Below are 12,164 nucleotides of genomic sequence, written 5' to 3' on the forward strand. Positions count from 1 at the left end.
GACGAGTCTGGTTACTTTTAATCCTGCGGGCCGCTGAGAGCCACTTTCTCCTCCTCCTCCTCCTCCCCTTCCTCCCCCTCCTCCTGCTGCTTGGAGCGGCCTCGGCGCGCGCGAATGCGCGGCCCCGAGCGCGCCTCCCCCGCGCGCGCTCCTTCCGCGCGCGCGCGCGCGCGCACACACACACACACGCACACACACATACACACACACACACACACACACACATCGTCTCCAGCTCTCTGCTCGCTCTGCTCTCAGTCAGACACTTGAGCACACGCGTACACCCAGACATCTTCGGGCTGCTATTGGATTGACTTTGAAGGTTCTGTGTGGGTCGCCGTGACTGCATGTTTGAATCAGGTGGAGAAGCACTTCAAGGCTGGACGAAGTAAAGATTATTGTTGTTGTTGTGTTTTTTTGTTTTTGTTTTTGTTTTTTTCTGTCTCTCTCTTAAGAAAGGAAAATATCCCAAGGACTAATCTGATCGGTTCTTCCTTCATGTAAGTACCTCTGACATTTCTCCAGGAAATAGAAATAGCCGGAGTATTGTCTCTGAAATCTGCATCATTATATTCCACGGCACTGGGTCTATCGCTGTGCCTCTTTGAAGGCTTGAAGTTGAGGCTTGTTGTGCGTTCTTTTCTTAGATTCCATGATTTCCTTGTGTGTTGCTGAAAGTAACTTTTTAGATAGTCCTATCTGTTTGCCATCAGTTATTGAAATCACTCCTGACTCGTTCTTGTCACATCAGTGTGTTTAAAGTTTCATGAAGTTAGTTCACATCATTAGCATGTTTGATATGGTGGAGCATGTGGAACCTGGTGGACTTTAATATTTCACAGAATGTTCCGTGACCTTGAAGTACATGCCTTAAGATTTAGCTGTTAGTTCACTGTGGAAAGATGCTCCTATGGGTCCCACTAAAGACTGATTTGCTTTGGGTTATGCTTCTGAGCCACTAAATCTTGGGATTAGTTTGAGCTAAAGCATGGCTGTCTGTCAGAGTATACCTTTGTGCATCTCCTTCCATTACCAAAGTGCTGGCTTGATAGAGGGCTTCTTAACTGGTGTAGACAAAAAGTAATACACTGGCCATGGTAGTCTACACATTTCACAATTCTTGTTGGGATTTCAGTATGTGCATTGCTCTTTATGTCAAGTCAAATACATAGCTGTTTAAAAACAAATAAGGTTAAGTCACTTAAATTGCCTTCTGTTTGGACTTTGGATGAAAGTTACCAAACTCAGTGATAAAGTTTGGCACAAAGGAAGTATATGTAGACATGGCACATTGTTCATTGTGTTATTAAATATTATGCAAGTATTTAAATTTAATGTTAGTGTTATCTCCTTCCCAGAATATGGCTATTCATTCTTAAAGGAAATTGTATGTCTGAAACATGTCTGAGACTATTCTAGGTCCACTAGTTACCATTTTGGGAGAAAAGCCCTCTCTCTTCACATTTTAGGAATGTGTGTCTTTTGTATAAAATTCCTTTATATGTAAATGCTGACAGTATAAAGCAGAATCAGGCTCTCTGCCAGTTCTTTAACGGTCCTCAGTGGAGAATTGCTTTGACACAAAGTGCATTTTACTATTGTGAATCTGATACTAACTCTAATAGTAACTGTCTTGTGAAATAGTTAGTGACTGCCTGTATTTTCTAAGTGCTATAAAAGGAACTCTAGCTACCTCATTATACCAGTCAAAAAGAGTGACCAGCCTCTTTTTCACTGGCACCTTGCAATAGAATTGCGGTTGCAGAGTAAAGATGTTTATGTAGAATATAATAACTCCAATCCCTAGAGACTTGGTAGGACATGGAAATGTGACCACCTGTGAACCCCATTTAACCTCTGTATGCATACTAATTTTAGCTTTAAAGAGATTGACAATCTCCAATTTGAAACTAAAACATCTTATTTCATTTTAAAAATAATATCAGTTTTGACCAATCTTTGAAAACGTTGAGTATGTACCAATATGGCACAAGGAGTTTTGGTTGAATATAAAGCAGTTAATAAACCATATATTTGTCTTCCAGTATATGCATGAAATTATTTATTAAGTTAAAGAGGTAGTTCTAAAGCAAGTAGATTCAGAACTTGACAGGTAGAAGATGTACATGTCTAATGTCCTATCTCAAGAGGGAAGAAAAATCTCTAAAACTAAGTATCTCGTTCTCTTTGTAGGAAAGTATATTTGGCTACGTATTAGACTTCTAACTCAAATCTAAAAGTTTTCATCAAAACACACGTTAAACTCAACGTTTGTTTAAGATATGGTCCCCTAGTCGAGTTAAGGAGACAATAGTTGGCAGTTATCCTTACTTCAGGTTTTACTAAACTTTATAAAAATCTGCTTTTTACTAATGTAATTCACACGGCTTTGGAGTATTTGTGGCATATTTTCCGGACTTCTTACTAAAGACAGTATGTTACCTCATTCATTAATTGCTCTATTTACATTCTGATTGCTGTGGAATATAGTGAAAGAGAATATTAAAGATATAACTTTTATTAAATTTTAATCTGTTTCTGGGGTTTAAGTAACAAATGAGCACTTTATAACGAGTCAATGTTCCAGCTTTCCTGAGCTGTTCCTGCTTTAAAAGTATGCAATCATATATGTTAACTTTTCAGAACAAAAACACATCAACATTAAATACATGAAATTTAAATAACAAGGACTTTACTATACCTTGCCTCTTTTCTTCTTTGTAAACATATTCAATTTTCAAAATTTGGGGGAAGGGGTTCATTCCATTAGGGAAAAGGGCTATCTAATGATTCAAAATTGAATCCTGGAAAAGCATCATGTTTTATATTTTTCAGATGTCTGTGAGTGTCTTCCTTGGCCCTCACTTTACCAAATCAATAAATTGCATAACACTACAACCATATCTTTCCAATAAGTGATTTATTGTATTTAAACTTCTTTTATAAAAAACTGAGCTAAATAACTGCTCGGCATATGTTAACATTATATTTCAAAACTTTCTTCTGTTTATTGTAGTATATTTTGTGGGTTTATTTCCCAACTCTACGTGCGGTATATTTGGAGTCTATGAAATCTCAGAAAGTGACAAAAATGGGGAAATATCTGTGCAGCAACACTTGTGCTTCATAACAACAAAAAAATAGTTATTAAACAGAGAACCCTGGCTTCAGGGGCACGATTCAGAACAACATGGAAGAATTTCATATGCAATTAAGGATCACAGAGTGGACTTTAAAGAGACTATTAATAAAGTTCTACTTTTTTTTTCCAAAGCACATCCTCTGAGAAAACACCCCGCAAATTAATATCTAAAACTTATAAAAATGCACATATTCATTTTATGAATGCAGTGATTGCCTGGACATAATGAAAAGATTTCATCACTGGTGCTCAGTCTGTGTGCTGCACGTGGAAGGGTAGGTGATTAAGATCCCGTCCTCAGCACTGTACCTTAATCTCATGGGCGCGTGGACTGCCCTGCACTCAGTAAAGCCTGACTGTTCACCGAGATCTGTCATCTTTAGGAAATCAAACCAGATTACAGAGGCGATTCACAAAACCAGGAGCGACAACAGAGTCTGTGCACCTTACAAAAGGCGGATTACGCAGTTCACATGTTATTTTGATAGGTCAAAGATAAAAGCTGATTGTTGAGGAACGGCAAGACACTCCAATTTCAAATGATTGCTAGATAAGTATACCACGACCCTGTTGCTTCATCATTATGAAGAGCCATTCAAACAGTAGAAAACTCAGTTTTCAAATGACAGGCTTTCAATAGTGAAATAAGAGAAAACGTACTTTTTATATACATCCTCATTGCTTTCATTTTAAGTTCCATCACTTCCTTCTGAACAGACTTAAAGTTCTGGATGCTATATGAAAGTTATTATTATACGTCTTAATTGCAGTAGACATTTTCAGAGGCATTGTAGAGAGCACAAAACAGAATTTGCCAGAAATAAAAGATACTCTCATGGTATTGAGTAACCGAGCAGAAAATGCATGGTAGTCAATAGCCATTATGTTATTCTGTTACCAAATATATTCTTCACAAAAATGTGGAATTACATAGTTAATGAATCCATACATTTGAAATAGATCTTGATAGGTGTTTATTCGTCAAATTGTATCTATTTCATGAATGTTTTATAAAGGTCATTCTTTACAAGATATGCTGTTTTCAGAGAGATTATTTCAGAGAATAAAGTTTTGGTTTACATAATAACATTTTGAAAACCCCTACTCTTTACGCATCCAACTCTACAGTAATTTCTTGCTTCTTTAAAATTTGAAGTCCTTTTTTACCCAACTGATGCCTCCTAGTGTTTCACACAATAAAACACTAATGAGTCACCCATAAATGTAAACATTGCATTTTCATTGCCTACATCTTCTGTGATACATAAAATTAATATTTATGTGTTTAATTTTCTGTGCATTATTATAATAAGATAGGAAGTTCCAGTGAATGAGATGTTTCATGTGAGTGGATTTGTGGCACACACTAGCAGGTTTTCTTTGACCATAACAATATCTTATTAAGTTTTAATAAGTTTATTACCTTCAGGTCCAGTTTATATATTCACTTTATATCCACTCTTATTCCAAGTGAAAAACATAGGCGGAGTAGCAGAGCTTCCATTTTGTAGGCCTGGAAATTGTATAGCTGAGCTCATCCGCAAATGCCTGATGAACAAATTGCAAAAGGACTAACCGTTTCATTTAAACACTAGAATACCTTAAAAGAGATATAAAATTTTGCTCACACTGTGTCTTTACACTTGCAGATTTCTATGTAAAAATGGAATAAAAAAAAAAGAGGGTTTAGGAAAATTAAAAGATAAATGCACAGATTCCCACAAGTATGGAGTGTGTCTCCTTATTAGAAAATAACAATTAAAAAAACTTGCTTTGGGAGCATAGTATTCTACATAATAGAAGGAAAACTTGTTGGAAGACAATTTATGACCAGAAAATTGTCAAATGAGGTGGAAGTTAGTGGATACCAACTTTGATGTGAGTTTTCTGTCATTAGGATGGTGAGCGTAGACTTTCAATATTCATGCACTTCTGTGATTTCAGGCAACTTTCTGATTCTGCTTATGAAAGATGGATACTTCAGTTTCTGAGTATTTTTTTCTTTAAAGTATTTATGAAAGAGAGGAGGCATTCGCCTAATGTCTAAAGTTCAAAGGATGCCCTCAGAAACCTGTAACATTTATGGGCCTCCTCCTGAGTTGTCATACCACACACAAGTGCACAAAAACACTCACAGATTTCGTCCACTAACACAAGTGTTCTGAGCGTCCAAACATAGACACTAGGCTGAGACTGAACGTAGTTCATTTCCGTTACCTCTGTATGCATCAGTTAGTTGTCCTGATTCAGAACACATGCACTTTAACAATATTTGACTCTCATTTAAGATTTTCTAATTTGGTCAGTAATACAGTGCTATTCCAATTCTGTGCATGTTGGACATATTTCAAAGAATGTTAGGGGGTGTGTTTCTTTCGTTCAAGGAAGCAAGCATGTAGAAAGGGGTGGACCTTTCCCACAAGAGCCACATTTCTTCCCTTGGAGAATTGAAGCAAGTATGCAGTATGTAAGTGAATAACAGCATGAGAAAGAAAATAATTTCTAATCATGTGCTATAGTTTGTGAGCAAAGGAAACTGTCAGGTTTTTCTTAAAAGCAGTTCTTATTGATAACCTTTCTCACACTGAAAAAAGTCTATGCTGAAAAAAGTCTGAAATTTTGTTATTTTAGTATTAACTTCTATAAAGTACACTAGAATTAATTTTTCTCAAAAGAAGATTTCAGTAGTAACTATTTTACAGATGTATTGAGGTATAAAGAAGTAAAGAGAGCTAAAAGCACCCATTCCCTATCTCTCTTAAGAATAAATAGATAGCATCAATATTCTTATGTTAGTTGTTTTTGTCTGTGCAAGAAAAATAATTAAAGAAAATTCTGTAACAAAGAATACCATTGAAAAAATAAGATTATAGAAAAGATTATCCAATATAGCATTATCTCACATTTCTTTGGTATTATTTTAACATTAACTACAAAAAGGAAAGTCATATTCCTACTAAGTATGGAAATTATATGATACCTGTTGTATACATATTTGGGTTTGAGGTGATGACATGAGTAGCATTCATTTGTCATCACCATAATGCATTTGTTGTACATTGTCATTGTATTGCCTAAGTTAAATCTCTGTATTTATTTTAAAAATATAACCAGTTGTAAACAAAGTTCAAAGTATACATGAAGATTATCTTTTGAGGATATTATAAACGAAATTGGTGATATTACAAGCGATAAAAACAGTAAACTTATTATGGGCAGATTTCCACAGGAATCATTACTCTTTAATAATGCAGATGTTATAGAGACTTTATTAATTCTTAATGCTGTAAATCTGAAATGAATGGAGCAATGTTGTTCATCCTGCAAGTGGTTGCGATTCATGTAGAATGACAGTGCAAATCTTCTAGTAATGATTTAAGTAAAGTACCTTAAACTTGTTTCTAGAGACTGGAGAAACTGATCTCTGAAGCAGTCCCTGGTGAGAACCTGCTTTTTCCAAATAGTATCCCGAGTGTGGTCTGGTTTTCCTCTTGTATCTTGTTGTCATAGATAAGATGCACAGGAAGAATTCATATAAATTGTTCTTAGATACCATGGATCTCTAGTATATTGGATATAAAAAGCAGTAGATAATGGTCTTGATAGAATGCGAAGTGTTTTTTAAAACAGCTAACAACTATCCCTCTTGCTTTTTCACACATCTGTGATTCTTTCAGCGAGTTAGAATGATAGCAAGAGAATGCATCTTTCCCCGACCCCGGAGATAGGCAGCTTTGGCTTAGATATGCTTATTTATTTATTTGCAAAATTAGAAAATAGATTCACGAATGTAAATAAGTGGGGACAGACAAGGAAATTAGTCTATTACTTAATAGAGTAAACATGACTTTTTTTAACCTTCTAATTAATTGTTGACCACGCGTGAGGTATACAACCAAGGCTTATTATGGAAAGCTGGTATTATTGCTGAATGTAACATGAGGGATTGGGATTTCTTTAAAGTAATTTTGAAGATGTGATTATTTAGCAGAAATATTCACTGGAGCATTTTATTTTTAGAAATCATGGTCACACAAGGAAGCCTTTATAGGACCGACTACCTAATTGCAGTCAAAAATCTCTTTAATGAATGAACACACACACAGAAGAACACACATTTTAAGAATATAATGGCCCTATATTTTTCCATTTTTTTTTGCCACATTCTTTGTATCTGAACAGAATGTATGTGTCTAAGCAGATGTTTTAAGTTATATCCTTCATGTAGGTGAGTCTGTAAATGTACCATTTAACTTAAATGGCTTTGTGGGAAGGTAGTTTGAGGAGTTTAAAAAGGGGAAAAAAAACCCTCCAGTTACTATAGTTTCAGCTCTTTCTTTTTAAAAATAGTAATTACACTCAGGATAAAGAAGGAAAAATAAACTCTTTTAATTCTTTGTAACATCCACAGTTTCTAAGGTAGAGGTCTGATGTATTTTTATTCCTGAATATGCAGGGCAGGTACTGGCAGCAGAGCTACAAAATGAAAACTTCCTGGCTGCAGACCAGATACAGCGCACAGTGCCACATCATAAACTTCCCCTCTTCTGTCTCGGAGTGATTTCAGCCCGATGTAATGTCCTTTTTTCCCCTTGCGTAGGCTAAGGACCAGAGGGCCTTCTTCCTGGGCAATCGCTTTGGGAAAGGAAAAGCATAACGTTTCCCTTCTATAACTTGAAAACTCTGCCTCTTAAATCACTAAGACATTAACTGCAAAGTGGATTCAGTATGTTTCCTTTTTCTTCCCATAGAGCAGTTTAGAATGCCTAAAACAATAGGTGTAAGATAGAAAATGAGCCCTCTTCTCACCCTCCCTCCTCCAGCACATGCAGGCCCAATCAGATGTCTGTATTTTTTTGTTTTGCAGAGAAAAATATAATGGTTTCTTTTCAATGAAGCCTGTGCATTATATTCCAGATATGTTAGGTCATTTTGTGATGCAAATTAACATTGAATGGTTTTTGTACTTATCTCGGAAAATAGCAATGTTCTACCACAATACGTGGCACTACAGTAATTTTTATTGATAAACACTCACACTTTTAATGATTACTAGGTCAAAATACAAAGGGAGAAAATATGGGCTTTAGTTTTCAGATTTGGTTTATACTCTTCATTTGAAAGGTACCGTGTAAGTAATGTGCTTATTACTATGCAAAATACATCAACTTCTAAATATCTGCATTAATATTCTTTGCATTTGAAACTGTAGTCTGAAAACTCGTACTTCTCCTTGTAAAATAGAGTAAAAAATTGTTAAAACCAGTCTTTAATTACCAGTTACATTTTCAGCCGTTACCAGTGTGATTTTTAAAAATAATTTCTAGCTGCCATGGCTCCTTTCAATCAGTGGTAGAATTCTTATTTGTGTGAAGTGTAGTCAAATTACTGCCAGCACACCTTTCTAAAACTAGCCTTCTCCTGTAGAAATATATTAAGTGAGAGCCTTAAGTAGAAAGTGTTACTACATAATAAATATTTGTTCCAACTTTATTTTTAAATTAGATTATTGATTAATAGTATACAAATAGCATATAAATGTTAGTTTATTTATTAACCCACTAAACCAATTATTAATTGCCTATATAAAATTTACCAGATAAGACCAACAGTTAAACGTAATTTAATTTTATTTCTCCTTAAGCTAAAATAGATAAGAAAGATAATTTTAATTATGTTTGAATATCAAGCAACTATTTTCTGTGGATGCAAATGTTTCCTAATAAAATGTTAAGAAATTAACACAACATGGGTCTTAAAATGTAAAAGGTACCTCGTAAGAGTATGATCACGATGGCCTATTCTTGCCGTAGGTGTTATGAGCAAGTGCCCTACACCTGGCACACTTTCAAGGCCCATTAGCAAGAGGAAAAAATGTTAAACCTTTTTTTTGCATATATTAATATACATAAGAGTCAATAATTTTTTGACATTTATTTCTTAGAAAATTAAACATCCTATTTAAAAATTCAGATTCAACCTTTAAAATTATGCTTTCATTTAGGATATGGTACAAGACTTCTTTATCTTCCTGGAATTCTCCTGAACCATAGGATAATTTGAATCATCACCACTAGATAAATATTGTTAGACACATTGCGAAGTTTCAGTTGTTCAGTAGGTACACCGGATAAATTTTTAATCGAAAATGGATTCGCTTGCTCTATAAATATTATAAAACTATACATGATTAAAACATTAATCTCTTGGAGGTTCCTGAAGTAGGTGATTCTCTGGGCAAGAATTTAAAAATTTTTAAACTGTTAATGAGTAAATTACCAAGTACTTTTTTTAAGCTGCCTTATTTCTATTCACATTTGACGAACCTTACTAAGTTGTCAGATGGTCTTTAAGTAAAGGTTTTGTGGTCCAGAAAGTCGATCTTTTCACCCTTCTTCTGTAACAGTTAATATAAATATGTTTAAAAGGTATAAACGCAGACATAGTTTCGTCAGGATTATTTTTCTTAACTAAATGAAGACGAACAAACCTGGCTATTTTTTTAAAAAGTGTATCTATTTGTTCATTTCTAGTATTTATCAAAAGACCACTTTTAACCTAGAGTCTGTCTAGGTTATAGGTTAAGGAAATAATTTTGACTATGTTTTTCTTTTCTTTCACCTTTGAGTTTTTCTCCCCCTTACATAAACCAAAAAGAAAACTTCACAATGGCATTAATGGATTTGCAAAGGGCCGGGTAAGATACTCTGAACCATTGCTTGTTTCCTTACTGTCCTTTGGTTGAAATGAATGGGCAATGTCCCTGCTAGGACTATTTGATCTTTCTTGAGTTAGTGTGAGCACTATATGATATTTTTTGACTTCTCTCATTTTTTTAGCTTCAGAAATCAAAGAGTTCTTGACCTCGTTCTTTTCTTCCTCAATTTTTATTGTTTTTGGATTCTCTCCTGAGTTCCCATCTTGCTTCAGAATATTTGGTATTGTGAGAAAGCAAGTGCACTTTTAACTTGTTCTGACTACACGTGTGAGATCATAGAATTGTTTCAGGTGTTAACTTACCTTCTTACACTTGAGAGATTGGTGTGATTCATCACAGCCCAATGCCATGTCACGAAAGAGCTCCAGACACTGATCTTGAAGCAACAAAGGCTGCAGAATGGTGTCTTTGTAAGGAAGCACTGATGGCTTTAGAGTCAGTGAATGGTATGTCCACGGCAAAAATGCATAGCATTATGAAGTCTGAGGAGATGGTACAGTTATTGGACTAGTTGAACCAAATTATGGCCTTGATTATGTTAAGTGAAGTGTTGGGCCAAATCTCCAAGGGGTGTGTGTGTGTGTGTGTGTGTGTGTGTGTGTGTGTGTGTGTGTAGAGGGGGAGATGGGTGGGGAAGAGCAAAGAGAGTGAGACAAAAAACCTGAGAGGATGAGGATGAATGCAAGTGAAAGAGAAAATCAGTTCTTTTGATTTGCAGACATAAAGAATTTGAAGACCACATTGCCATACTTAATACCATTTCTTTAATTTTACATATGTGTGCTATTAGACAAACAGACTCATAAGCAATACAGAGTAATGGTTAAGAGCAAAGACCAAACTGGGTTCAAAATCCAGTCTTCCATTTACTGGTTAGTGGCTGTAGGTAGTTTATTTAACCACCAGAAAGCCTTGGTTTCAGTAACTGTAAAATGGGGGTAATAATACCACCCACCTCTTAGAGTTGTTGTAAGGATTAAACAGGATAATACATATAAAAATGAAAGTAAGTGATGAGTAATTAGTAAGTTATTATATCATTATACTATATTTTAATCATTTTATCTTCCTGCCAATGATGATCACTTAGAAATGCTTGGTGGAATAATTATTTTGAACTTTCTTTTTTCAATAATACTTTCATACCATTAAAATTGAGTCACTTTCAGGGCAAGTCTCTAATTCTGATGTTATATGAGGTCAATGCTAATGATCACTCAGTACAGTATACTCCAAGAAAATCAAAATCTTTCACAGATCAGATGTTATTAGATAAATATCACATTATTTTTAGAACTAGAAATGGAAGCAAAGAAATAAAATAATTTCATCTATGATTTTTAAAAGTCATTCATTGAAAGTTCTGAATTCCACATAGATTATTGCTTAGTTTTAATAAAAATTCAGTTTGGAGGAAGTGTTTGAGGTACATAGAGTTATTTTGTGGTTTTAATAGTGACAACAGCCTCACCAAGAGTTCTAAAGGGTTTTTTTTTCTCTTAGCGTTAGTATTAACCATTTTTGAAGGATTTATTAGTATTCTTTATTTTTCTTATTACATAATTTTGATTGTATGTGGAGATAAATTAATTTGTGAAGAATGAGTGTCATTTTACTCATCTTTCTATTCCTTCACAATCACTCTTGCATATAATAGGTATTCTATAGATATTTGTTGAATAAATTAATAAATATTGTTTACTTGTAAAGATAAAATGCATTTTTATTGGAATAGTTAAAAAATAAGTAAAAGACACTTCTATCATCCTTTTTTCCCCAGATTTGAGGGATTGTTCATTTTAATTATAGTTTGTCAACTTTGAGATGACAAACAAATGAACTTATCTTAATCTGGGTATTTTCTTTATGTGAGAAGAAATATAGAGTGGTAAAGAAAATGCAGAAATTTACCTGAGGATTACACCTTTTGATAACACAAATAAACAAATTTAGGTAAAATGTGGATGAAAATGGGAATAAATCTGGTCTCAGAGTCTGCTTACCACTTTTTTGTTCAGCTTTTATATTCACTTAATTTCTCAAAAAAAATTCATATTTTAGTTGACAGGTAGTGTCGATGAGGCCTGCCCCATTTAGACAGCCTGTGGAGTTGCAGCCACTTGAAATTATTCTCATGCTCTTGAATAACACCCCTCCAGTGTGCACCTTGCATTTTGGCTCTCTTTTCTAGCCCTGTTTTAATGCCTGGCTAAAGAGTGCTCAGTGCAAGGAATACTTGCAGAGTGGACTTCCCTATGGTAAAACAGCATGGACAGCTCCCAACACTGCAATCAAGGATGCCTC

The 12,164-nt window shown here is 34.8% G+C and overlaps 1 protein-coding gene across 2 annotated transcripts in view; it reads left to right on the top strand.

The window, feature by feature from the left end:
- Positions 1 to 265: 265 nt before the first annotated feature.
- The window catches only part of MEF2C (myocyte enhancer factor 2C), a 143,916-nt gene continuing 132,017 nt past the window's right edge, over positions 266 to 12,164 (top strand). For both annotated transcript variants that reach the window (XM_082836062.1, XM_082836063.1), the window contains exon 1: positions 266 to 500. The gene's annotated coding sequence lies outside the window, so the exon portion shown is untranslated. The remainder of the gene's footprint in view (positions 501 to 12,164) is intronic.

Source organism: Leucopleurus acutus (assembly GCF_964270905.1).
Source record: "Leucopleurus acutus genome assembly, chromosome: 3".
Taxonomy (NCBI): Eukaryota; Metazoa; Chordata; class Mammalia; order Artiodactyla; family Delphinidae; genus Leucopleurus; species Leucopleurus acutus.